Source organism: Palaemon carinicauda, chromosome 20 (genome assembly GCF_036898095.1).
Source record: "Palaemon carinicauda isolate YSFRI2023 chromosome 20, ASM3689809v2, whole genome shotgun sequence".
In the NCBI taxonomy this organism is placed as follows: Eukaryota; Metazoa; Arthropoda; class Malacostraca; order Decapoda; family Palaemonidae; genus Palaemon; species Palaemon carinicauda.
The window spans coordinates 11135133-11159305 of record NC_090744.1 but is presented as its reverse complement, the minus strand read 5'-3'; the positions used below and the strand labels follow the sequence as shown (position 1 = coordinate 11159305).

The 24173-nt window shown below is 37.0% G+C and overlaps 1 long non-coding RNA gene across 5 annotated transcripts in view; it reads right to left on the bottom strand.

The window, feature by feature from the left end:
- The window catches only part of LOC137660140 (uncharacterized), a 96018-nt gene that overhangs the window by 34812 nt on the left and 37033 nt on the right, over positions 1 to 24173 (bottom strand). For 2 of the 5 annotated variants that reach the window (XR_011047617.1, XR_011047616.1), the window contains exons 2-5: positions 23073 to 23253; positions 14036 to 14192; positions 10474 to 10560; positions 7270 to 7399 (exon numbers count right to left, since the gene is read on the bottom strand). This is a non-coding gene — a long non-coding RNA (uncharacterized lncRNA). Of the gene's footprint in view, positions 1 to 4728; positions 4938 to 7269; positions 7400 to 10473; positions 10561 to 14035; positions 14193 to 23072; positions 23254 to 23574; positions 23596 to 24173 lie in introns of those variants that run through there. The other 3 variants (XR_011047620.1, XR_011047618.1, XR_011047619.1) reach the window with 3 other exon arrangements.

Below are 24173 nucleotides of genomic sequence, written 5' to 3'. Positions count from 1 at the left end.
GGCTATAAAAATGGGTCTCAAGAGATGCATCCTATACTTGAAAAGAATGCATATTGTATCCAAAAGATGAAAAAAGGTTTCACATACAATGCAGTGATTAAGATGAAAATATAAAGATAATACTGTAGTATAAGTTGGAACCCAGCTTTGATTGATAGCCTCACGACTTGGGTAGGTATTACATCGTGTTTTTTAAAACAATACTATCATCATCTGCAAAACAGGGGTAATACTTAGTATAAAATTTTTAAGTTAAGTTAAGTTTCTAAAATAAAACTAAGTGTACAAAAGTGCCTGTTTGTTAATGGGTACTTGTGTAAAATAAAGGTGAAAATGGATTAATTGTAGTTTTAGAATTCAAGAAATAAGATGAAATAAATGGGTATTTTGTCTAACTTCACCATGAATTTCTGGGTACAGTAGGAACTGTTTGTTGGTATATGAGGGTAAGAAGAGATTTGTAAAATATGAAGTGGGATGAACATGAAAACTACAAAATATAAAAGCTACAATGAATAAAAAAGGGATTTTGACGAAGGAAAAACCTATTTCTGGGATCAACCTGTGTCGCTCCGTGAAATTCTCCTTAAAGCACCATTTCAAAGGTATAAATACTGCTAAATATACCAGAGAAAAAAGTTGCATGGAATGCCAGGAATATATCCAACTCGCTCACCCCTAGAGGATGTCGGTATTAAAACTGGGGCGAGTGATACCACTACCAGAGGTCCCTTTCCAATTAGACTTCTCCCTCCTCAAAATCCCCGGTTACTACGAGGTTTCGTTCACTACAGAAGACTAGCTGTAGGCACATTAGACGAGTTAGGCAATCAAGAGTAAAGAGAAGAAACATATGGCTATTACAAAACAGGAAGTTGTTTAAAAAATATTCAAGAAAATAAACAAAAGCTTTAGAAATTGCCAAGGAATGCAGCTTAGTGTAAAGATTTACGAACAACTGGACCTGAATAAATAATGGAGATCATGTCCTGTATCTATGCTGTTTCGCAATTTATTCTGGGTCAATACATACAAGTATTCTATTAGTTGAATGAGGAATGGAGAATAGAAGTTGTTGCATGGTTTGAAAAGGTTAGTATGACCGATAATATTTATAGAACTGACTGTTGAGAAGGATGATGCGGTCTCGAGTAAAGTGGCCTCCAGTGCAAACATGTCTTCATGCTGACATGGTAAGTGCAATATATATTTGGAAAGTTTCAAATGCTGTATTACAGTAAGAGATTTACCAATGTGTGTAGACTAAGTGAGTAAGAGTGGAGACAAATGTACAGTATAGCTAAATCTAAAAGCGAAAAGCATGTCAAATTTATTGAATAGTTGAGGAATAAAGAATTTATTTTGAGTTCATTAGATTAAATATTGTATACATTTAGTAGATTCATTAAGTTAAAAATGTAGCAAAGTTTTTTTTAACAAGACAGTACTTTTACTATGAAAAGTGGAGATTAATATGTTCTAAAAATATAGTACGGTATGAGAGTGAATTTCAAAATTATTATTGATGGTAAAAGTGTGTATGAAAGGGACTATATAAGTGGGCAACCAGGAAAATAAAGAAAAAAATTTAAGTAAATGTATGATTACTTCTGATCCCAATAAATGTCAATACTGCTATTTTCCCTGTTGGAGTACCTGGGGTTATAGCATCCTGTATTTCCAACTAGGGTTGTAGCTTAGCTAGTAATAATAATAATAAATATAATAATATATCAGACCTAACGTGGGCATTACTCATTGGGCTCCAACTTAACTGGGTCCAGAAAGAAGTGTGAGTGAGCTTAGACTTTACAGTTTGGAAGTGTGGCATGGAAGCTGAATTGAAGGCTTTGAGAAATGAACTATGGAGGAGAGAAAATAAGGATGAAATATTTGGGAAGGAAAACAAGCACTGAGGTGGTTAGTGAAAGGGATAAAAAAACGGAAGGGGTTCCGTGAAAACCCCAAAGGAAATAATGAAAAGATAGGACAGCATATATTAAGAAAATGTTTAGAATTGAAGGTGCATAAAAAAAGGACAGAAATAATGAAAGAAAGGATAGCATACATTAAGAAAATGTGAAGAATTGAAGGTGCAGAAAAAGAAGACAGAAATAATGGAATAAAGGATGGCACACATTATTAAGAAAATGTTTAGAATTCAAAGTACAGAAAAAGATGGAAATAATGAAAGAAAGGATTGCATACATTAAGAAAATATGAAGAATTGAGGGTGCAGAAAAAGAAGACGGAAATAATGAAAAAAAGTATAGCATACATTAAGAAAATGTGAAGAGCTAAAGGTGCAGAAAAAAAGATGGAAATAATTAAAGAAAGGATAGCAGACATTATTAAGAAAATGTTTAGAATTGAAGGTGCAGTAGATAAAAAAGCGAATGTCATGATAAAGGGATTCAAAGGTACAGTATTTGAAAAAGCGAATGTCATGAGTTAGGGATTCAAAGGTACAGTATTTGAAAAAGCGAATGTCATGAGTTAGGGATTCAAAGGTACAGTATTTGAAAAAGCGAATGTCATGAGTTAGGGATTCAAAGGTACAGTATTTGAAAAAGCGAATGTCACGAGTTAGGGATTCAAAGGTACAGTATTTGAAAAAGCGAATGTCACGAGTTAGGGATTCAAAGGTACAGTATTTGAAAAAGCGAATGTCATGAGTTAGGGATTCAAAGGTACAGTATTTGAAAAAGCGAATATCAGGAGAAAGGGATTCAAAGGTACAGTATTTGAAAAAGCGAATGTCATGAGTTAGGGATTCCCAGTATTTGAAAAAGCGAATATCAGGAGAAAGGGATTCAAAGGTACAGTATTTGAAAAAGCGAATGTCATGAGTTAGGGATTCAAAGGTACAGTATTTGAAAAAGCCAATGTCATGAGTTAGGGATTCAAAGGTACAGTATTTGAAATAGCGTATGTCATGAGTTAGGGATTCAAAGGTACAGTATTTGAAAAAGCGAATGTCATGAGTTAGGGATTCAAAGGTACAGTATTTGAAAAAGCTAATGTCATGAGTTAGGGATTCAAAGGTACAGTATTTGAAAAAGCTAATGTCATGAGTTAGGGATTCAAAGGTACAGTATTTGAAAAAGCGAATGTCATGAGTTAGGGATTCAAAGGTACAGTATTTGAAAAAGCGAATGTCATGAGTTAGGGATTCAAAGGTACAGTATTTGAAAAAGCGAATGTCATGATAAAGGGATTCAAAGGTACAGTATTTGAAAAAGCGAATGTCATGAGTTAGGGATTCAAAGGTACAGTATTTGAAAAAGCGAATGTCATGATAAAGGGATTCAAAGGTACAGTATTTGAAAAAGCGAATGTCATGAGTTAGGGATTCAAAGGTACAGTATTTGAAAAAGCGAATGTCATGAGTTAGGGATTCAAAGGTACAGTATTTGAAAAGGGGAATGTCATGAGTTAGGGATTCAAAGGTACAGTATTTGAAAAAGCGAATGTCATGAGTTAGGGATTCAAAGGTACAGTATTTGAAAAAGCGAATGTCATGAGTTAGGGATTCAAAGGTACAGTATTTGAAAAGGGGAATGTCATGAGTTAGGGATTCAAAGGTACAGTATTTGAAAAAGCGAATGTCATGAGTTAGGGATTCAAAGGTACAGTATTTGAAAAGGGGAATGTCATGAGTTAGGGATTCAAAGGTACAGTATTTGAAAAAGCGAATGTCATGAGTTAGGGATTCAAAGGTACAGTATTTGAAAAAGCGAATGTCATGAGTTAGGGATTCAAAGGTACAGTATTTGAAAAAGCAAATGTCATGAGTTAGGGATTCAAAGGTACAGTATTTGAAAAAGCAAATGTCATGAGTTAGGGATTCAAAGGTACAGTATTTGAAAAAGCGAATGTCATGATAAAGGGATTCAAAGGTACAGTATTTGAAAAAGCGAATGTCATGAGTTAGGGATTCAAAGGTACAGTATTTGAAAAAGCGAATGTCATGAGTCAGGAATTCAAAGGTACAGTATTTGAAAAAGCGAATGTCATGAGTTAGGGATTCAAAGGTACAGTATTTGAAAAAGCGAATGTCATGAGTTAGGGATTCAAAGGTACAGTATTTGAAAAAGCGAATGTCATGAGTTAGGGATTCAAAGGTACAGTATTTGAAAAAGCGAATGTCATGAGTTAGGGATTCAAAGGTACAGTATTTGAAAAAGCGAATGTCAGGACAAAGGGATCCAGCTTAAAAAGGAATGCATATTCTGAAGGGGGAGAAAAAGGTTTGCGTGAAAATGTGAAAAGTTTTAGTAAAGATGGGTAGAAATGTAGATATCTTGTGGGACCTGACGCAGAAGATCTTCAGTCAGGAAAAGATGCCAGAGGAATGGAGAAGCAGCCTAATCATTCCCATCTATAAGGGGAAGGGAGACATCCAGGAATGTGGCAACTACAGAGGCATAAAGCTGATAAGCCATACTATGAAAATATGGGAGAAGATCATAGAGAAAAGACTCAGAGATGAAACAATTGGTGAGGAACAATTTGGATTCATGCAAGGAAGAGGGACTGTAGAAGCAATATTTGCTTTGAGGCAGACAATAATAAAACATCAGGAGAAACAGAAAGAATTACATATGGTCTTTATTGACATGGAGAAGGCATACGATTGAGTACCACTTCAGGAGCTGTGAAGATGTATGAGAGAAAAGAAAGTCCCTGAAAAATACGTAAGAATCACCCAAGATATGTATGAAAGGGCAGAAGCAAATGTTAAGAGTAGTATAGGCCTAACAGAAAGTTTCCCAGTAAATGTGGGACTACATCAGGGGTCTGCATTGAGCCCTTACCTATTTGATCTGGTCATGGATGTAGTAACACAAGGTATTAGAGATCAGTCTCCTTGGTGTATGCTTTTTGCTGATGACGTTATACTGTGTAGCACTAGGCGAGAGGTAGTAGCAGAGAAACTGGAGGAGTGGAGAAGAGAAATGGAAAATAGAGGATTGAAGATCAGCAGGAAAAAGACAGAGTATTTGAGATTGAAAAATGGGGAGAATGGGGAAGTTAGTTTACAAGGAGAGAGATTGAAAAGAGTTGAAAATTTCAGGTATTTAGGATCAACAGTTGCAGAGGATTGTGACCTGGGGGCAGAAATAAACCACAGAATTCAAGCAGGATGGAAGAATTGGTAACAAGTGTGTGGAGTACTATGCGACAGGAAAATAGGGGTTAAGTTGAAAGGTAAATACACAGGACAGTTGTGAGACCGGCAATGATGTATGGAGCGGAGACGTGGGCAATAAAGAAGACAGAAGAGAAGAAGATGGATGTGGCAGAGATGAGAATGTTGAGATGGATGCGTGGGGTGATAAAAAGAGAAGATACCGAATGAGATAATAAGGGGTACCACAAGAGTTAGAAAACTATCAGATAAGATCCAAGAAAGTAGACTGAGGTGGTATGGTCATGTCATGAGAAGAAGAGATGAACAGTATGTTGGGAGGAGAGTGATGGAAAGGGAGGTACAAGGAACGAGAAGGAAAGGGCGACCAAAGCGAAGGAGGATAGACTGTATCAAGGATGACCTTCGATCAAAGGGATTAACCGGTGATGAGGTGTGGGACAGAGGTAGATGAAGAAAGCTGACCAAAAACATCGACCCCACATAGAAGTGGGAAAAGATGTAGACAAAGAAGAAGGGTAGAAATGTATTGTATAATCAATACTGGAGGAGGTTATTTCTATGTACGGTATTAGATTTTGAAGAAGAATGATATGATTGTAAATCTAGTACAGGAAATGAATATAGTGGGGTTGTGTGATTTACTAAGAGTTAGATTTACTTAAGGAGTAATAGGAGTGTAGAGTAAAGGAAATGTATGGAGTGGTGAAAGTACATACTGTAGAGGATGAAATTTGAAGTTGAAATGTCGAACAATACCGGGTATTAATGGTAGTAATGATATTTTAGAAGAGAATGGGTCTAAAGTGTGTGAGAGAGAGAGAGAGAGAGAGAGAGAGAGAGAGAGAGAGAGAGAGAGAGAGAGAGAGAGAGAGAGAGAGAGAGAATGTGGATTATCCAAAGTGCTGTGTGTTACATATGAGTATGGATACATTAATGTAAAACTGGAGAGGTACACAAGCAAAGGGGTGAGGGAGAGGGAAGATTCAGTGACAAAGTACTCTTCTGCAGGCAAGAGGATAGAATGTATGTTTTTTGGATGCCTCGTAATAACTTGTAAAATTAAACAATACAAATGGGATGGTGAGAAGTTGATAAAAATATTTTAACCAAATGATAGTTTGAGTGAAATTAAGAACTAATTAATAGTTAACATGGAATTAATGCAGGGGTTGGTTTAAAAGTTTTCAAGATGGAAGTAATGCAAGTGTTACGTTGACATAGTTTCAAGGTTTAAAGGCCACTCATGAACGGTAGAGGTAAGGAACAGTGATGATGCCCTAGAGGCTGACCATATATACATATGACCAATGCCCAAGCCCCTCTCTAACCAAGCAAGGACCAAGAAGGGCAAGGCAAGGCAAGGCAATGGCTGCTACTCAGAGGGTACACATCTAGGCTCTCCCAAAACCCCATCCTTAGCTCAAAAGGATATTGGGCTTGCAGACACTACAAGAAACTATTGTGCTTGAGCTGGTCTCAAACCCTAGTCCAGCAGATCACCAAGCAAGGATGCTTCTAACAGGCTACCACATTCAGTAGGCCTGAGACAAAGTTATGGTTATGTCTGATTCTTCAACATATTTATGGATGGAGTGATGCAAAAAGCAAAAATATAAAAGTGGAAGTAAGCTTTACCAGTGTTAAGTTATGGGAAGAGAAAATGAACTGTGAATGGGAATTTGAATGGTTGGATGCCAATGATCCTTTGAAGACAAAGAAAAGGAACTTTACAATATGTGAAGGTGTAGAAAAGCATTTGCAAAAGGAGAACGTTGAGAATGAATATGAGCAAGAATAAGCTAGAGGGTCAATGTAAACCAGGTACAGTGATGCCTTAGCATACGAAAGTAATCCGTTCAGGATACGGTTTCGTATGCTGATTTTTTCGTATCCTGAGTCGCGTTTTACATGTAAATAGCCTAATCCGTTCCAAGCCTTACGAAAAGACACTCTGTACTGTAGAAACATTGGCCTTGGCAAAATTTAAATAATTTAAAGTTTTCTCTCATTCCATGACTTTAACCTCTCAAATTTTAGACCTTATAGAAGAAAACATGAGAGCAAAGTATCAAAGAAGCAAACACAGAAGGAAAACATAAAAGCGGAACACTCACCACGGATGACGTTCATACTTTGTTTCAACTCCTTAATCAATCCGACTCCTTAATCAATCCGACTCCTTAATCAATCCGACTCCTTAATCAATCCGACTCCTTAATCAATCCGACTCCTTAATCAATCAGCCTGTAAAGTGAATACAAAGGAAAGTACAAAGCTAATTCAATCATCATACAATATATTATTTCTATACTTTCCAACGTACATCTTAAAATTCCATTAGTCCTTTACAGCAGTAGTAAAAAAATGACAAGTCAAGATAGAAAGTGATCCAGAGAGTAACGGAAGTTTATGAATGACAAAGTTGATGCAAGTCTACATTTTATATGTTCATTAATCAACAAATGTTTTTTCCTATGTATGTCGATAAAATTTCCTGCTTCTCTATCCTTTCTATCATTTAAAAAACCTTCTTGATTTATGACAAGAGAAAATGGGAGTGGAAGCAGATGTATGTCAGGGAGTGAATGAAGGATGCAAAGTGTTGGGGGCAGTTAAGGGAGTAGTAAAAAATAGAGGGTTGGGCATGAATGTAAAGAGTTCTGTATGAGAAAGTGATTGTCCCAATTGTGATGTATGGATCGGAGTTGTGGGGAATGAAAGTAACGGAGAGACAGAAATTGAATGTGTTTGAGATGAAATGTCTAAGGCAGTGGTTCTTAACCCCTGGGTCGCGACCCAAATTTGGGTCGCCAAGCCATTTAAATGGGTCACCAAGGATTTGTGGACTTCCTATTTTCCCAATAATCCTATTCAAAATATTATCAAAGTATTAATCCTGAATGTAGAAGTCTTAAGTCACTATTATCTAATGTTAAGCAAAACATTGAGACAGACTATTTGATTAAGGTGAAAAAACTACCAACATCTCTTGCCTTTTAAATCTAACCGTTGGTGGAGGGAAGGAGGAGGGGGAGGTGGAGGAAGTCAGGAGCTGATGTGTCAGTGTCCAGAGTTGGCAACTGAGCGCTTTTGGCGCTAGATTTAGTGCTTTCAATGCGAGGTCGTGATCAGACATTGATTGGGGTTTCTGAGAAGCTATTAGCATTCAAAGGAAAACTGAAGTTGTGGATGAATAAAATAAACTGAAGTTGTGGATGAATAAAATAAAATCTGGAAAGACTGCATCATTTTCTCTCATCCAAGCTAATTAGAGAGTTTGATCATTACATTCCAGAAATTACGTTCAACTAAAGTTGGGTAAAAAAACCCCTTCAACATTGAAGCTGAAGACTTGCCTGATGAAATCGCAAACATCAGCAAGCTACACGAGGAGCTCATCGAGATCCAGAATGACGCAACACTTCATTACGATTTCAAAAGGCAAAAGGAATCACTGAGCTCATTTTGGATCAAAGTTCACTAGAAAAGCCCAATCTTGGAGGTGAAGCCCTGAAAACGCTAATTCCCTTTGCTGCAACTTTCCTGTGTGAGGCAGGATTTTCAGCCCTCACAGTCATAAAGACAAAATACAGAAACCGTTTGCAACCAGAGGATGACCTAAGATGCAGCCTATCATCAAAATCATCCAGATTTGAAGTGATGACCAAAACAATACAGTGTCAAGGATCTCATTGACTTTAACCACTTCACTACGGACGAAGGGACGAGGAGAAGAAGGAGCGAAAGAAGGGGTAAAGGAAAGGAGACAGGGAGGTAAGGAATGGACAGATTGAAATGAGGGACGAAGGTAGAGAAAGGGACTATTAGGAAAGGAGGAATCAGAGAAACAAAGGAACGAAGTGAAGTGGAGGGCAGAGGCACAGATGGAAGGGGTTAATACTATATTTCATGTCAAATAGTCTTGTATGAATAATTTCCCTTTTCAACAATGGTAAATTATAGCCTAATTATAAATTTTTTTATATTAAGAAACATTTTTATTTTTATTTTAAAAAATCTCAGTGCTTTGTTTTATTTCTCATGGATCATTATTATATAGATGCACTACTTGCATTTATAAAAATTTCTGCATGTGGTTTTTGTTTCTGTCATATTTTTACAAGCACAAGTATTTTATAATCTAAATAAAAGTATTTATGAAGGCAAGGGTCGCCATGGTTGATCTGGACAGGATTTTGGGTCACAGCCATAAAAGGTTAAGAACCACCGGTCTAAGGAGTATGGCTGGTGTATCTCGAGTAGATAGGGTTAGGAACGAAGTAGTGAGGGAAAGAACAGGTGTAAGAAATGAGTTAGCAGCTAGAGTGGATATGAATGTGTTGAGGTGATTTGCCCATGTTGAGAGAATGGAAAATGGCTGTCTGCTAAAGAAGGTGATGAATCCAAGAGTTGATGGGAGAAGTACAAGAGGAAGGCCAAGGTTTGGGTGGATGGATGGAGTAAAGGAAGCTCTGGGTGATAGGAGGATAGATGTGAGAGAGGCAAGAGAGCGTGCTAGAAATAGGAATGAATGGCGAGCGATTGTGACGCAGTTCCGGTAGGCCCTGCTGCTTCCTGCGGTGCTTTGGATGACCGCGGAGGTAGCAGCAGTAGAGGATTTAGTGTTATGAAGCTTCATCTGTGGTGGATAATGGGGGCGGGTGGGCTGTGGCACGCCTAGCAGTACCAGCCGAACTTGGTTGAGTCCCTTATCAGGCTGGGAGGAACGTAGAGAGGAGAGGTCCCCTTTTCTGTTGCATTTGTTTGATGTCGGCTAACCCCCAAAATTGGGGGAAAGTGCCTTGGTATATGTAGTTAACCCCTTCAGTGAAGAAGAATTGTTTGGTAATCTCATTGTTGTCAGGAGTATGAGGACAGAGGGGAATTTGTAAAGAATAGGCCAGACTATTCAGTGTATGTCTAGGCAAAGGGAAAGTGAACTGTAACCAGAGAGAAGAATCTAAAATAGTACTGTTTGGCTAGTTAAAGGACCACATAACTCTCTAGCGGTAGTATCTCAACGGGTGGCTGGTGCACTGGCCAACCTACTACCTACATTGCAAGGTCTTTAGGGGATTTATTTTTAATACTTCTCAGAAGTACCTAAAACAACAAATTAATTCATCATCATCATCTCCACTATACCTATTGAAGCAAAGGTCCTCATTAATTAAACAAACTAATAATGTTACCACATGAGAGAGAGAGAGAGAGAGAGAGAGAGAGAGAGAGAGAGAGAGAGAGAGAGAGAGAGAGAGAGAGAGAGAGAGAGAGAGAGAGAGAATTCCTAGCTATAAAGATCTAAATATTATACTCACTATGCAGTTATTGAGACTACCAGCCCTTTCAGATCCCAAGGTATTTTTTTTCATCTCTTAGTTCGAACCTTTTCCAATCTTCATGACCTGTAAATGAGAAAAATTGTCAATATTTCTCTCTTGAAAACCACAAGAATATTAAAACAAAATCTTGTTATGATAACTGATCTAAGTACACAACTTTTTCATGTTGTCTGTACATAACAATCAACACATGAAACAGCAAAGTATACTTTTTAAATGCATGTTTCATAGAGTACAAACCAATCTCTGCCTATTTTATTTACAAACCAATATCAACCAATATCTGCCTAACTTTTGAAAACCTGTTGGACCAGAAAACATTTTAAAGAACCTGTAATATGATCAGGCCCATTAACTTTGACAATTATTGAAGATCCAAGAGAAGGAGGGCACTCCAAAATCAAACCATTGTTATCTAGTCTCAGGTAGTGCCATAGCCTCTGTATCATGGTCTTCCTCCGCTAACTTGGGTTGGAGTTAGTCTTGCTTGAGGATACACTCAGGCAGACTATTCTATGTCTCCCTATTTCTTTTCATCACAGGACTATTTGCCCTTTTAGGCTTATAGCCTCCTGCTTTCCTAACTAGTTTGTAGCTTAGCTAGAAATAACAATAAAAAAACTGAAGTTATTAACAGACTCAGCCAGGGGTAAAATGGCAGGACCAAGAGAAGTTGAAATTGCCCCAAAGACGATTTACCAGAAGATTGATACCTGAAGAATGCAGCAGTTTCCAAAAGAACATAACCAATGAAACCATTGGGATAGAAAGCAGAATAAAAAAAAGATGTGTCATGGGGTTGGACATTTTTCTATTTAAAGGATCAGATATATTACTGTATTAGATTTTGGATGATTATTGATGCCATTGCTCTTTAGATGAAAATTTCAAATTTCGTTGGTACGGCGATTCCTTAAGATATACTAGACGCACATGACTCAACATCATATCTTGCATGCTGTCTGAGGAGCAGTCAAACCAAGGAGAGGAATATTATAGGCCAAAATGTTGCAGTTTATACTGCTCAAGTAATCATCCTTAATTACAAGTTTAGAGAAACCAGATAGATTTCTAAAGTAATCACCCACCATATTGTGGTTCACCGATTGATTTCTTAGTACATCTTGGATTCATGAAGACCTGTAAATCTATATCACGGCCTCTTCTTTATATACCAACTATTTTATTCTAAATCGACTTTATTGTGTTTATAAAAGCTTAAACAAATATGAAAAATTATAAAAAAAAGAAAAAAGAAAAACATCTTTGATATCTGCATGTACTTTACACCTTTCACAGAGGGACTTGGAACATAACACTGAGATGGCTGAAAGATTACTGTACTGTACTGTGCTGTGGAATTGAAAGATACCTTTACTTTACCCACTAAAATAAAGGGTGAGAGAAAAAAATGCTGTTGGACCAACATAAGAAAATGATAACCAAATGTGATACAGAAGGTAAATTAAACATTAATTCCAGATTAACCAACAAATTAAAATGGATGGCAGTATTCAGAACCGGGCGTCCAAAATACTTAAGAGAATTGTTACACATTGCGCAGCCAACAAATCGTGTCGACACGATAATAATTACAGATGGCTTTAAACTGTTGGAACCTAGATGTATGTCTACTTTAGGCTCCAGAGCCTTTAAATATGCAGCCTCGAGACTATATAATAAGCTCCACGAAACATTAGAATGATTGAAGACATTAATGCTTTCAAGAGGAAACTGATGACTTTCTTATTTCATAAGTCTTTTGACAGTGACGATGCAACAGTAAATGAACAATATGCAATACGAAATGTTAAATACTCTGAACGAACAAGGTAAACGACAGTGGAGGTCCTGTAGAGAGTGGGGTTCCCCTGCTGTATGGGACGGGAAAAGCAGCCATCAAAGTAAAGTAAAAGTAAGTAAAGAAACAGTCCTAGCTCAAGGTTAACCAAAAGTGGATTATTTTGTATAAAAATTGCACCATAACATCTAAAAGCGTTGGTACAAATAAGACAACCACCACTATGTAAGGATGCAAATTAATGAGGAAAACAATGTTACTGGTGTCTATAACAATACAGCATGACAAGAGAAGATGGAAGTCCTTGAGGTCACAGGGGAAAGAGTTCATTATAAGGGTGATGTATCTGGACATTGCCTACTTACAAAAGGAATGAGATTCCCAAGAGCATGTTGCTTGTGGCTATAACAAGACAGCATGACAAGAGAAGATGTAAGTCTTTGAGGTCACAGGGGAAAAGGTTCATTATAAGGGTGATGTATCTGGACATTGCCTACTTACAAGAGGAATGAGGTTCCCAAGAGAATACCTTCAATTGAGAGTTGACAGAAACACACACGTAACACCCAAGTACTCTATTGCTTAAGGAAAGAAAAACTTCAATTAAATTTGAAATATCAGTCATGTTACATTAGGAGTGGCACTTCTCAATGGTAACAAGGATCAAATGGAAAGAATTAAAAGTTGAAAGGCAAAAATATGAATAATATATTGCCAACTATTTTGGACCAAGCACCTTCAAAAATGAACTAGAAGTTTATCCAAACAGGCTAAATCTTCATTTAGAGGGCAATCACAAAAGACTGCCAGGTATATAATCCCTAAACATTTCACATTACCAACTGAATAGTCAACCAAAAGGAAACCAAGTGAAATAAGAAGTTGATCAAGACAGAACCTGAAAAGACATAAGATAAAAATTTTTCAAGACTACTGTATATGAGTCTTTGGATCACACTGACAGATATGATTTATGAATTTGTGCTATATAAGACAATACTGGGGTCTGTGAACCCATTTCCAGTGCAGGAAAACTGAGCAGCTATGATAAACAGTAAAGGGTAAGAGACTGGACAGCAGACGGAAGAAAGGAACCTGGAATTGAGATAAAGTAGAACGATATATGGAAGGTGCTAATGGAATGCTGCAAAGACTTAAGCAATGCCTACAGTGCCCTGGAGGAGGGGCACTGATGGAACAGCCCTCCTACAAATGGAAATATGCGTCAACATGGCAGTCGAGACATCAATTTTATAGCAAACTGGAAGGGAAATATTTCCATTGTAGCATAGGAGCTGTGATTTGTGATACAGAATTTCAGCTATAAGACCCAGAGCTCTAAATAGGATCCTTCAGAGCAGAGGTGCAACTTGGGAGGAAATCCCTGCTGTTATATATTTACGTTTAAAGACATCTGATAAAGAGGAGAGAACTTGTGAAAGGAAGTATAGTGCAGCCAATATCCAAAAGGACCCTTGTAACATGCAGTGCTATGATACTGGACCCGCACGAGGCTAAGAGATAAAAATGATTTACCTTAAATACTCGCCTAATACAATGAAATAAACAGCCTATGATTGTTTGGAACTAATATTAAGATTGCTTTGAAAATTAATTCCCTCCTCACTAAAGTAACTTTTATATTCTATATAATATACAGTATTACACTTTACCAGAGCATTAAAATGCACAACCACCTACCAGTGCTTAATCAAACATGAATTAAAGAATACTAACTACTCCACCAGCAGATTCAAGGCAGAAATCCACGGTTCCTCCCCCTCGAGAAGCTTTGGCTTCTTCCTCCTCTCCTCTGAAGAGGGAGTGAGGAGTTCCTCATCAGCGGAAGCTCAGCATAGTCGTTCCGCTTCCAAAAGCTTGATAGTGTATAGATCTGAAAGTAAATAAATTTTTATTCCAAATATTACATGTACAGTATACTGCTAAGTGATTTACATAATTTATAAAGAAAAAATAGCAATTTCTTCACACAGACCTCATATGACATTTTTGTTTTAATTTGTTTTTTCAAGCACATTTTGCAGTATATTTCTTTTAAATTGCTTTAACAGCCTTAATTTTCATCAGAGAGGGGTCAGATTGGTCTCATTCTCTTGGAAAATGCCTGAAGTTTCTCAAAAAATTATCAAAAATATGCAAAAAAAAAAATCAAATAGTAGTTTTCTGCAAGGACGTACCGGTACGTCCATGGGCGTAAAGGGATGAGTTTTGTGAAACGTACCAGTACGTCCTTTGGGGGTAAAAGGGTTAAGGACCAATTACTCATCGTATATCAATTTCCATTCAGTATGATTAAATAATTTATCTCAAAGCTTGTATACCAGATGCAACCCTAGTTGGGAAATCAGGATGCTAAAAGCCCAAGGGCTCCAACAAGGAAAATAGCCCAGTAGGGGAAGGAAATAAAGGAAAGAATGTTGTGCCTAAGTGTACCCTCTAACACAAGAACTCTAACCCAAGACAGTGAAAAACCATGGTACAGAGACTACAGCATTACCCGAGACTAAAGAACAATGGTTTGATTTTCATACCCCACTCCATGTGAGGGACATATATTGTTTTTTCCTGAATGTTTCTTCGCCTCCTGCTGCCAAACCTTCCAATCAATTCATCTTGGTCATTGCTGGGCCAAATGACTTGAAATTTGGCACAAAGGTCGAGTGGGTAAATACCCAGATGAGTTTAAATTTTTTCTTTTGATACATACCAAATTAATTTTAGTTTTTTTGCCCTTTTCTGACAAAATAAATTATATTCTGGTCACCTGCGCCCTGGTATTACAACCAAATGAATTAAAATTTCATACCGAGGTGCCCTAGATAAATACCAATAGAAAGTCTCGACATTTTTGGAACAGGTTTCTTCAAAATGGTTAGTTTTGCAATCTGTTTATTTTTAAACAAAAAAATTAATGATTATTTTTAGATTTTCAACTTTTTATAGACCAAAAATTTGCATTTTTTGCTCTTATGCCCTGATATTTATATCACGACCTGAAATTTGGTATGGAAATACCTATAATATACGCCCACAGGACGTTAATCACGACTTTTGCTTACACCACTTCAGAGTGATTTCTTGTAAATATTGGGGATCCATTTCTGGAAGAGATTAATACAGTCCAGTACATGGTTGCATGGAGAGGGAGATGTTGCCTTTCTAGTGAAGTGTCCTTTACCTAGAAGAGTTGCTTACCATAACTAAAAAATCTATTCTACCCATACCAAGTGAGAAGCCACTGAACAATTACATTGCAGAGCTCTTCTAGGAGAAGGACACTACAAAATCAAACGATTGTTCTCTAATCTTGGATAGTGCTATAGCCTCTTTACCATGGTCTTTCACTGTCTTGGGGTAGAGTTCTCTTGCTTGAGGGTGCACTTGGGCACACTATTCTATTTTATTTCTCTTCCCCTTGTTTTTCTTAAAGTTTATATAGTTTATATGAAATATTTATTTTAATGTTGTTTCTGTTCTTAAGATATTTTATATTAATTGTCAATTATTTTTCTTGAAGTTTCCTTATTTCCTTTCCTCACTGGGATATAATCCCTGTTGGAGCCCTAGAGCTTATAGCATTCTGCTTTTCCAACTAGGGATGTAGTTTAGCAAGTAACAATAATAATAATAATAATAATAATAATAATAATAATAATAATAATAATAATGATGATGATAATAATAATAAATAGTTGAAAAGCCAACAACACTCATTCCAGTGTGGGTAAAGATCCCTCATTTTCCTTAAACCATTTGTATTTTACTCTTCCTGACCACCCACCCCCACATGAATATGGAGTTACCAACCCACAATCAATGATACTCTCCTGTTTTGACAAAGATGATCGAACAGTAAGCAAACAATGTGAATTGTGAAATGTTAAATGTTCCCGAATGAACATCATAAAACAGCCGTGGAGGTCCTGTAGAGAGTAGGGTTCCCTTGCTGTACGGGACCAGATAAGCAGCCCTTAAAGTAAAGAAAGTCATTCCTGACACTTTCCTCTGAGACTGCTTTAAAAGATTTGATTCTGGATTTTAGGGTTTAAAGGCCACTCATGAATGGCAGAAGCGAGGGACCTTAACAAGCTCCTGAGAATTACCACAATAACATATGATCAGCACCAAATGCCCTCTTCACCCAAGCTAGGACCAGGGAGGGGTAGGGAATGGTAGACCTGTAGGTTCTCCCAAAACCCCCATCCTTAGCTCTCAAGGATGGTGAGGTTGCAGACACTACAAGAAACTATCGTGCTTGAGCAGGTATTGAAAACCTGTCCAGCAGATCACCTGGCAGAGGCATTTTCAATAGGATAATTCCCTAGTATTATCCCAAAGGGTTTTGGTAGCATATTGGAAATGTCTCTGCCTGGTAATCTGCTGGACTGGGGTTTAAGACCAAGACAGTGGAAAACCATGGTTCAGAGGCTATGGCACTACCCTAGACCAAAGAACAATGGTTAGAATTTGGAGTGTCCTTCTCTTAACCCTTTTACCCCCAAAGGACGTACTGGTACGTTTCACAAAACTCATCCCTTTACCCCCATGGACGTACTGGTATGTCCTTGCAAAAAACTGCTATTTAATTTTTTTTTTGCATAATTTTGATAATTTTTTGAGAAACTTCAGGTATTTTCCAAGAGAATGAGACCAACCTGACCTCTCTATGACAAAAATTAAGGCTGTTTGAGCAATTTAAAAAAAATATACTACAAAATGTGCTTGAAAAAAAAAATAACCCCTGGGGGTTAAGGATTGTAAAGTTCCAAATAGCCTGGGGGTAAAAGGGTTAAGAGCTGCTTACCATAGCTAGTCTCTCTTCTATCAAGAAAAAATAGCCACTGAACAATTACAGTGCAATAGTAAATGCTCCTTTCAAAATTGCTGGAATATGTCATTCTTGAACAACTAGTTAGTCACTTTTAAAAATTCGAAGCATTGCCAGACAACCGTTCAGCATACAGACAATAATATTTCAATTGCTATTGTAAATGATCGGCAGGAAATGATGGATGTAAACAAATTTGTTATCTTGATATTACCCGATATTAGCGCTACTTTCGATAGTTGTGCACGAACTGCTACTCAATGATTTAAGGCCCAAATGGTATTGAAGATCAAGCCTTTGAGTATCTAAAAGATTACTTGGTTGACAAACTACTGTCTACGAATTGGAAACTCATTTATCTTAAGAACAATTAAAAAGAAGGGTACCCAAGGGAAGTGTACTAGGCCCAGTCTTATTCTGTACCTATAGTTTAGATCTTTCAAATGTATGAACTGGAGTTTAAACTTTTTGCCCATGATACACAACTCTTACTTTTCATAAATGACAGTGATGATACCGCTAAAACTTTAAACAAGGTTCTTACCAGTGTTAGGGAATGGATGACAAATATACAACTAAATTAAAGAATGACAACTTAAGAACTTTTGGCGACACACAAATATCAACAACTTGATCCCAATATAAAGTAAATTTTGTGACCTAGAGGAATCACTTGACTGTAATGTATCTCTCAGTGCTTAAAGTCATAATGTAGTAAGCAACACTGAATATCACCTTAAAAACATTGCTTTTGCAAAGAATTAACTGGATAAGTATTTTGTACAGAAACCTGTGATTAACTGTGTTCTTACCAAGATTGACTACTGGAACTCCATCCACAACAATCTACCCAAAGTGCAACTTATGGAATCACATGAAATTACAAAACTTAATAAACAAGACGAGCAAGATTGATAAAATGTGTTCCACCCTGAGAAAGGATCATTCCTATACTAATTGAATTAAATTGGCTGTCTATTCAAACTAAAAAAGTTTAAGATAATGTGCAATAACCCATCAAGTTATCAGACATCCAAAATATCAAAGAGAATTGCTACATATTGTGCAGCCAATGAATCGTGTAAACACAAGAATAGTTAGATAGTTTCAAATTATTGGAGCCAAGATGCATGTCTACAGCAGGATCTACAGCTTTCAAACATGAGGCTCCAAGACTATAAGACAAGCTTCCACTAAGCATCCAAAAGACTGAAGACAAAACTTTCAAGAGGAAACTGAAAACATTCTTGTTTTTTAAAGTGCTTCAATAATGTGGATTTGACAATAAACATGGAATAAGCTGTGTATTACTCTAAATACATAAGACTGTAAATGACTAACATTCTTGTAGTGCATAAGGTTCCCATGCTATAGGACCAGGAAACCAGCCCTTAAAATAAAGTAAAAGTGAAGTAATTTTCTGAATAATTAGTAATTTAAAGTTTAGGATAATAAGGATCACAATTCCATAAATATGAAAGACATCAAATCAATCAAAAATGAAAGTGAGAATATTTGCTGCTGGACAACACCTAAACAGGATAAGAATTGCATTAGAGAAACTTGGCCCATATGAAGTACAAAGAGGTAAGACAGCAAGCTGGGAGAAAGGAAGAATAGTAATCCATTAGAAGGGTAAGAATTAGGTGGGACTAAAGACCGAATGCAACAGCGACCCCAAACAGAATTAGTTCACAGGTACCATAAAAAACAAGTGAATAAACAGACGAAGGCAGAATATGAAATTCAATCAGTTTGCCTCATTCTAATGTTTACCACAATGTACTGGCTGCTAAAAGATGTACCATACCCACTACAAACAGGTATCTAAAATACAGTACTTCTTACCAAACAACCAAATTAAATTGCTTGTTCTTAATTAGCCACAAATTGTGCACACAAGCAGATAATGCATGCTTGAAATCCAGCAAATACTCAGAAACAACACTGTCAAAACTTGCAGTACTACTGTACTAATTGTCACCTGTGCTTTGTAGTAAAAGTAAATACTGTACTGTACAAAGTTTTAGTATGCTTTAGCCAAACTAAGAAAAACTCCTATTTTCAGACATTTTCATTTTATTACACTATTACGCAGTTGTATGCTTTAGCCAAACTAAGGAAAACTCCTATTTTCAGAAATTTTCAATTTATTACACTACTACGCAGTTGTATGCTTTAGCCAGACTAAGGAAAATTCCTATTTTCAGAAATTTTCAATTTATTACACTACTACGCAGTTGTATGCTTTAGCCAAACTAAGGAAAACTCCTATTTTCAGAAATTTTCATTTTATTACACTACAGTATTACGCAGTTAAATAAACCTCTATTATATCTGAGCTATCTATGCTAACCATAACTCGTCCCTGCACTAACATACAGTACTCTATGTTAAGTCTTTTTATAGTTTATATATGAAATGTTTTAAGGTTGCTAATATTTTAAAAATACTTTATTTCAATTGTTCATAAAGTCTCATATCTTATTTACTTCCTAATTTCCATTTCTCACTGGGTTATTTTTCCCTGTTGGAGCCCTTGGGCTGTATAGAATCCTGCTTTTCCAAGTAGGGTTGTAGCTTAGCTATAGTTCATTTCTTTTATCGAGGCAGATATGCACCGACTCGCAGCGGTGCCCTTTTAGCTCGGAAAAGTTTCCTGATCGCTGATTGGTTAGAATTATCTCGTCCAACCAATCAGCGATCAGAAAACTTTTCCGAGCTAAAAGGGCACCGCTGCGAGTCGGTGCAAATCTGCATCACTAAAAGAAATTGACTACAGTACAAATAAGAATAATAATAATAATGTGGATCACACATTTCCAAACTGTTAACTACTGAATGCCTTGGACTATAAGTGATAAAATGCCTGTGAAGGTCCTGTAGAGAGTGGGGTTCCCCTGCAGCATAGGACCAGAAAAGCAGCCCTTAAAGTAAGTGTAAAGTAAATCGGCTGCCGTTTTGGTATGCGATCTCAAAATCATCCATTTGTTTTGGTATGCAGTCTCACCTGATAGTAGTGATCACATTTCACTTCATGACGAAGCAAGAACCATTAGATTTTCTAAAAAAAAATATATTATATATAATGGAAATAATTATCTAGGAAATAATAATTAATCATTGATGTTAACGTGTGCAGCTGAACATTACCGCTTGCTAGTAAATACGGAGCATGATGTTTTTATCATTTCGCGAGCAAAGTGAGCGCATGGCGAAGCAAGAACCATTAGATTTTCTATTATTCTTTATTTTTACCGATTAAAAATACTGAGATCGCATACCATAGAAAAATAATAATTTCTGAGATCACGCCATAAATGAGATCGCATACCAAATCAGCATGGTAAATCGAGCAAACTTGTACTTAAAAAAACTCAGAAGACACTTTAACCCTTTTACCCCCAAAGGACATACTGGCACGTTTCACAAAAGCCATCCCTTTACCCCCATGGACGTACCGGTACGTCCTCGCAAAAAAATGCTACAAGTAATATTTTTCATATTTTTTATAATTTTTTGAGAAGATTCAGGCATTTTCCAAGAGAATGAGACCAACCTGACCTGTCTATGACAAAAATTAAGGCTGTTAGAGCAATTTAAAAAAAATATAAACCAAAATGTGCTGGGAAAAAAATAACCCCCTGGGGGTTAAGGGTTGGAAATTTCCAAATAGCCTGGGGGTAAAAGGGTTAATATCTTGACTTCTGAAAACTCATACGAACCAATAACACAGAGAAAACAAAAATGTATGCACTGATCATCCAGCTTTTCTAAATAGGGGTGTAGCTTAGCTAGTAATAATAATAACAGCAGCAGCTTAGTAACATTGAGGCAGATATGATTCAGCACCATCAGCCCGGGTCAAGTCGAAGTAAAATACAAAAAGCAAAAGCAAGGCCTATACTATTTTAGGAAGTACAGAAATACGACTTGAGAAAAATATGGAGCTCATCTTGACTTTCCTAATAAGAATGAATTTAACTAAAGGATTTTTTTAGCAAAACCACCTTCTTTGAAGTTCCTTCACGGTGAAAAGGAAAAAGATCTCCTAACTTCTCTGAATGATTTCTTTCCTTTCAATTTTCATTTTTTTCCAATATCTTCTTTCTTTATTGTAATTCAGTAGCAGATGGTTTGCAATGCTGTTGGGATTCACAGCTGCTGTTCAGACTACATTATTATTATTATTATTATTATTACTACTTGCTAAGCTACAACCCTAGTTGGAAAAGCAAAATGCCTAAAGCCCAGGGGCTCCTACAGGGAAAATTGCCCAGTGAGGAAAGGAAACAAGGAAAAATAGCATATTTTAAAAACAGTAACATTAAAATAAATATTTCCACTACAAACAATAATTAATTTAACCAAAACTAGGTAGTAGGTTGGCCAGGGCACCAGCTACCCGTTGAGATACTACCGCTAGAGTGTTATGGGGTCCTTTGACTGGCCAGGTAGCACTACATTGGATCCTTCTCTCTGTTTACGGTTCTTTCGCTTTGCCTACACAGACACCGAATAGTCTGGCCTATTCTTTACAGATTCTCCTTTGTCCTCATACACCTGACAACACTGAGATTACTAAACAATTCTTCTCTCAAGGGGTTAACTACTGCACTTTAATTGTGCAGTGGCTATATTTTCCTCTTGGTAAGGGTAGAAGAACTCTTTATTCCATGGTAAGCAGCTCTTCTAAGAGAAGGACGCTTCAAAATCAAAACATTGTTCTCTAGTCTTGAGTAGTGCCATAGCCTCTGTACCATGGTATTCCACTGACTTGGGTTAGAGTTCTCTTGCTTGAGGGTATAGTTGGGCACACTGTTTTATCTAGTTTCTCTTCCTCTTCTGTTAAAGTTTTTATTGTTTATAAAGGAAATATTTTTCATGTTACTGTTCTTAAAAATATTTTATTTTTCCTTGTTTCCTTTCCTCACAGGGCTATTTTCCCTGTTGGGGCCCCTGGGCTTATAGCATCCTGCTTTTCCAACTAGGATTGTAGCTTAGCATTTGATAATAATAATAATAATAATAATAATAAGAGAAATGGGATAGAATAGTGGGCCCTGAGTGTACCCTCAAGCAAGAGAACTCTAACCAAAGGCATTGGAAGACCATGGTACTGAGGCTATGGCACTACCCAAGACTAGAAAACAATGGTTTCATTTTGGAGTGCCCTTCTCCTTGAAGAGCTGCTTACCATAGCTAAAGAGTCTGTTATATCTTTACCGAGAGGAAAGTAGCCACTGAACAGTTACAGAGCATTAGTTAACCCCTTGAGTAAAGAAGAATTGTTAGGTGACCTCAGTGTTGGCATGTGTATGAGGACAGAGGAGAATGTATAAATAATATGCCAGACTACTCGGTGCATGTGTAAGCAAAGGGGAAATGAACCGTAACCAGAGAGAAGGATCCAATGTAGTACTGTCTGGCCAGTCAAAAGACGCCATAACACTTTAGCGGTAGTATCTCAATGGGTGGCTAGTCTATGTCAACTTGGCACATGAAGGTGTCAAAAAGGCAACTTTCAAGGCCTGGGCAGGTTCTCAGAACCACTTGCTTACCCCTCATACTAGTTATAAGAAAACGATTATAACACAAAACACTGCAAGGTGGTCTGTAACGGACAAATGAAATTCGTAGCGGCCAGGAGCAAAGTGAGCACACAGCTGCTAGCATCGCCACACCCAAGGGCATGGTGGGCCCACGAGGCAGCCATACTAGACTGCCAGTCCCACAATAATTCTTCAATTTGGACGAAACAAAGCTCTTCCAGAGCTAACCCATATAAATGACAAAGGTTTGTATCCAATTAGGAACATATTTTTTCATACTTAATATATTTTTACCCTGATCCTCAAATATTCACACAATTTAGTAAACTGAAATTTACAACAATGTTGAAAGGTAGTTTAAAAGAAATCTTACTTGATATTCAAGTTGTATAAAATCTACCATCAGGTATCATTTTCTTGGAGGGTCCTCTTGCCTAGAACTGGACTGGGGCCATCCATTTAATTGTATTGGATTAGGGTTGGCGGCATCCTCTTTGGTCTAGTTGAAATGCCCTTCTGCAACCGCTAACCACCGTCTTGAGTGCATAGCCTACCTGCGAGTAGAAAGGTGATAATATACATTATAATGCGTACAAGTATTTATATTTATAAAACCGTGAACAAAAAAAGATTTCTAGTTCCATCTACTGTCCCAGTGTAAAACCAGAAAATCATTTCATGCAGAATAAATTTGTACAATATAATGAATGTTTTTGTTACAGTATTTGGAAAAAATGAAAAAAATATCTATTAGATACATGTATACATCTATATTAAACTGTACCACCTCCCCCAAAATTGGGGGAGGTGCCTTTGGTATATGTATGACCTAATGTTTGAATATAGGATAGATTTATAAATTTGGGATTTATGACCTGGCACTGGAGTCTGAAAGGTCATTCAGCAAACTGGTAAAACTGGGAAAATCTCCCGCAGGTTAGACTGTGAAGTAAGGCTAGGAGAAGCTTCACAGCAAGATTCAAGAGAATTAGCTGGAAGAGACGTAAAGAAGAAAGCTAAAAAGTTCCACCTACGGGGAAGTTATAACACGCAATGATAAATAAAGGGGAGTGACAGCAGCTATTATCATTATTAATTGCTAAGCTACAACCCTAGTTGGAAAAGCAGGATGCTATATGCCCAGGGGCTCCAACAAGGAAAATAACCCAGTGAGGAAAGGAAGCAAGGTATAATAAAACATTTAAAGAACAGTAATATTAAAATAAATATCTTCTATATAAACTATAAAAACTTAAAAGTAAACAAGAGGAGGAGAAATAAGATAGAATAGTGTGCCCGAGTGTACCCTCAAGCAAGAGAACTTTAACCCAAGACAGTGGAAGACCATGGTACTGAGGCTATGGCATTACCCAAGGTTAGAGAACAATGGTCAGAATAGCAATCGAGTTGTAACCTAAGATAATGTAGAAAATAATTGTTGCTGTTTTCTATATAAATTGAGTAAATGCCTACC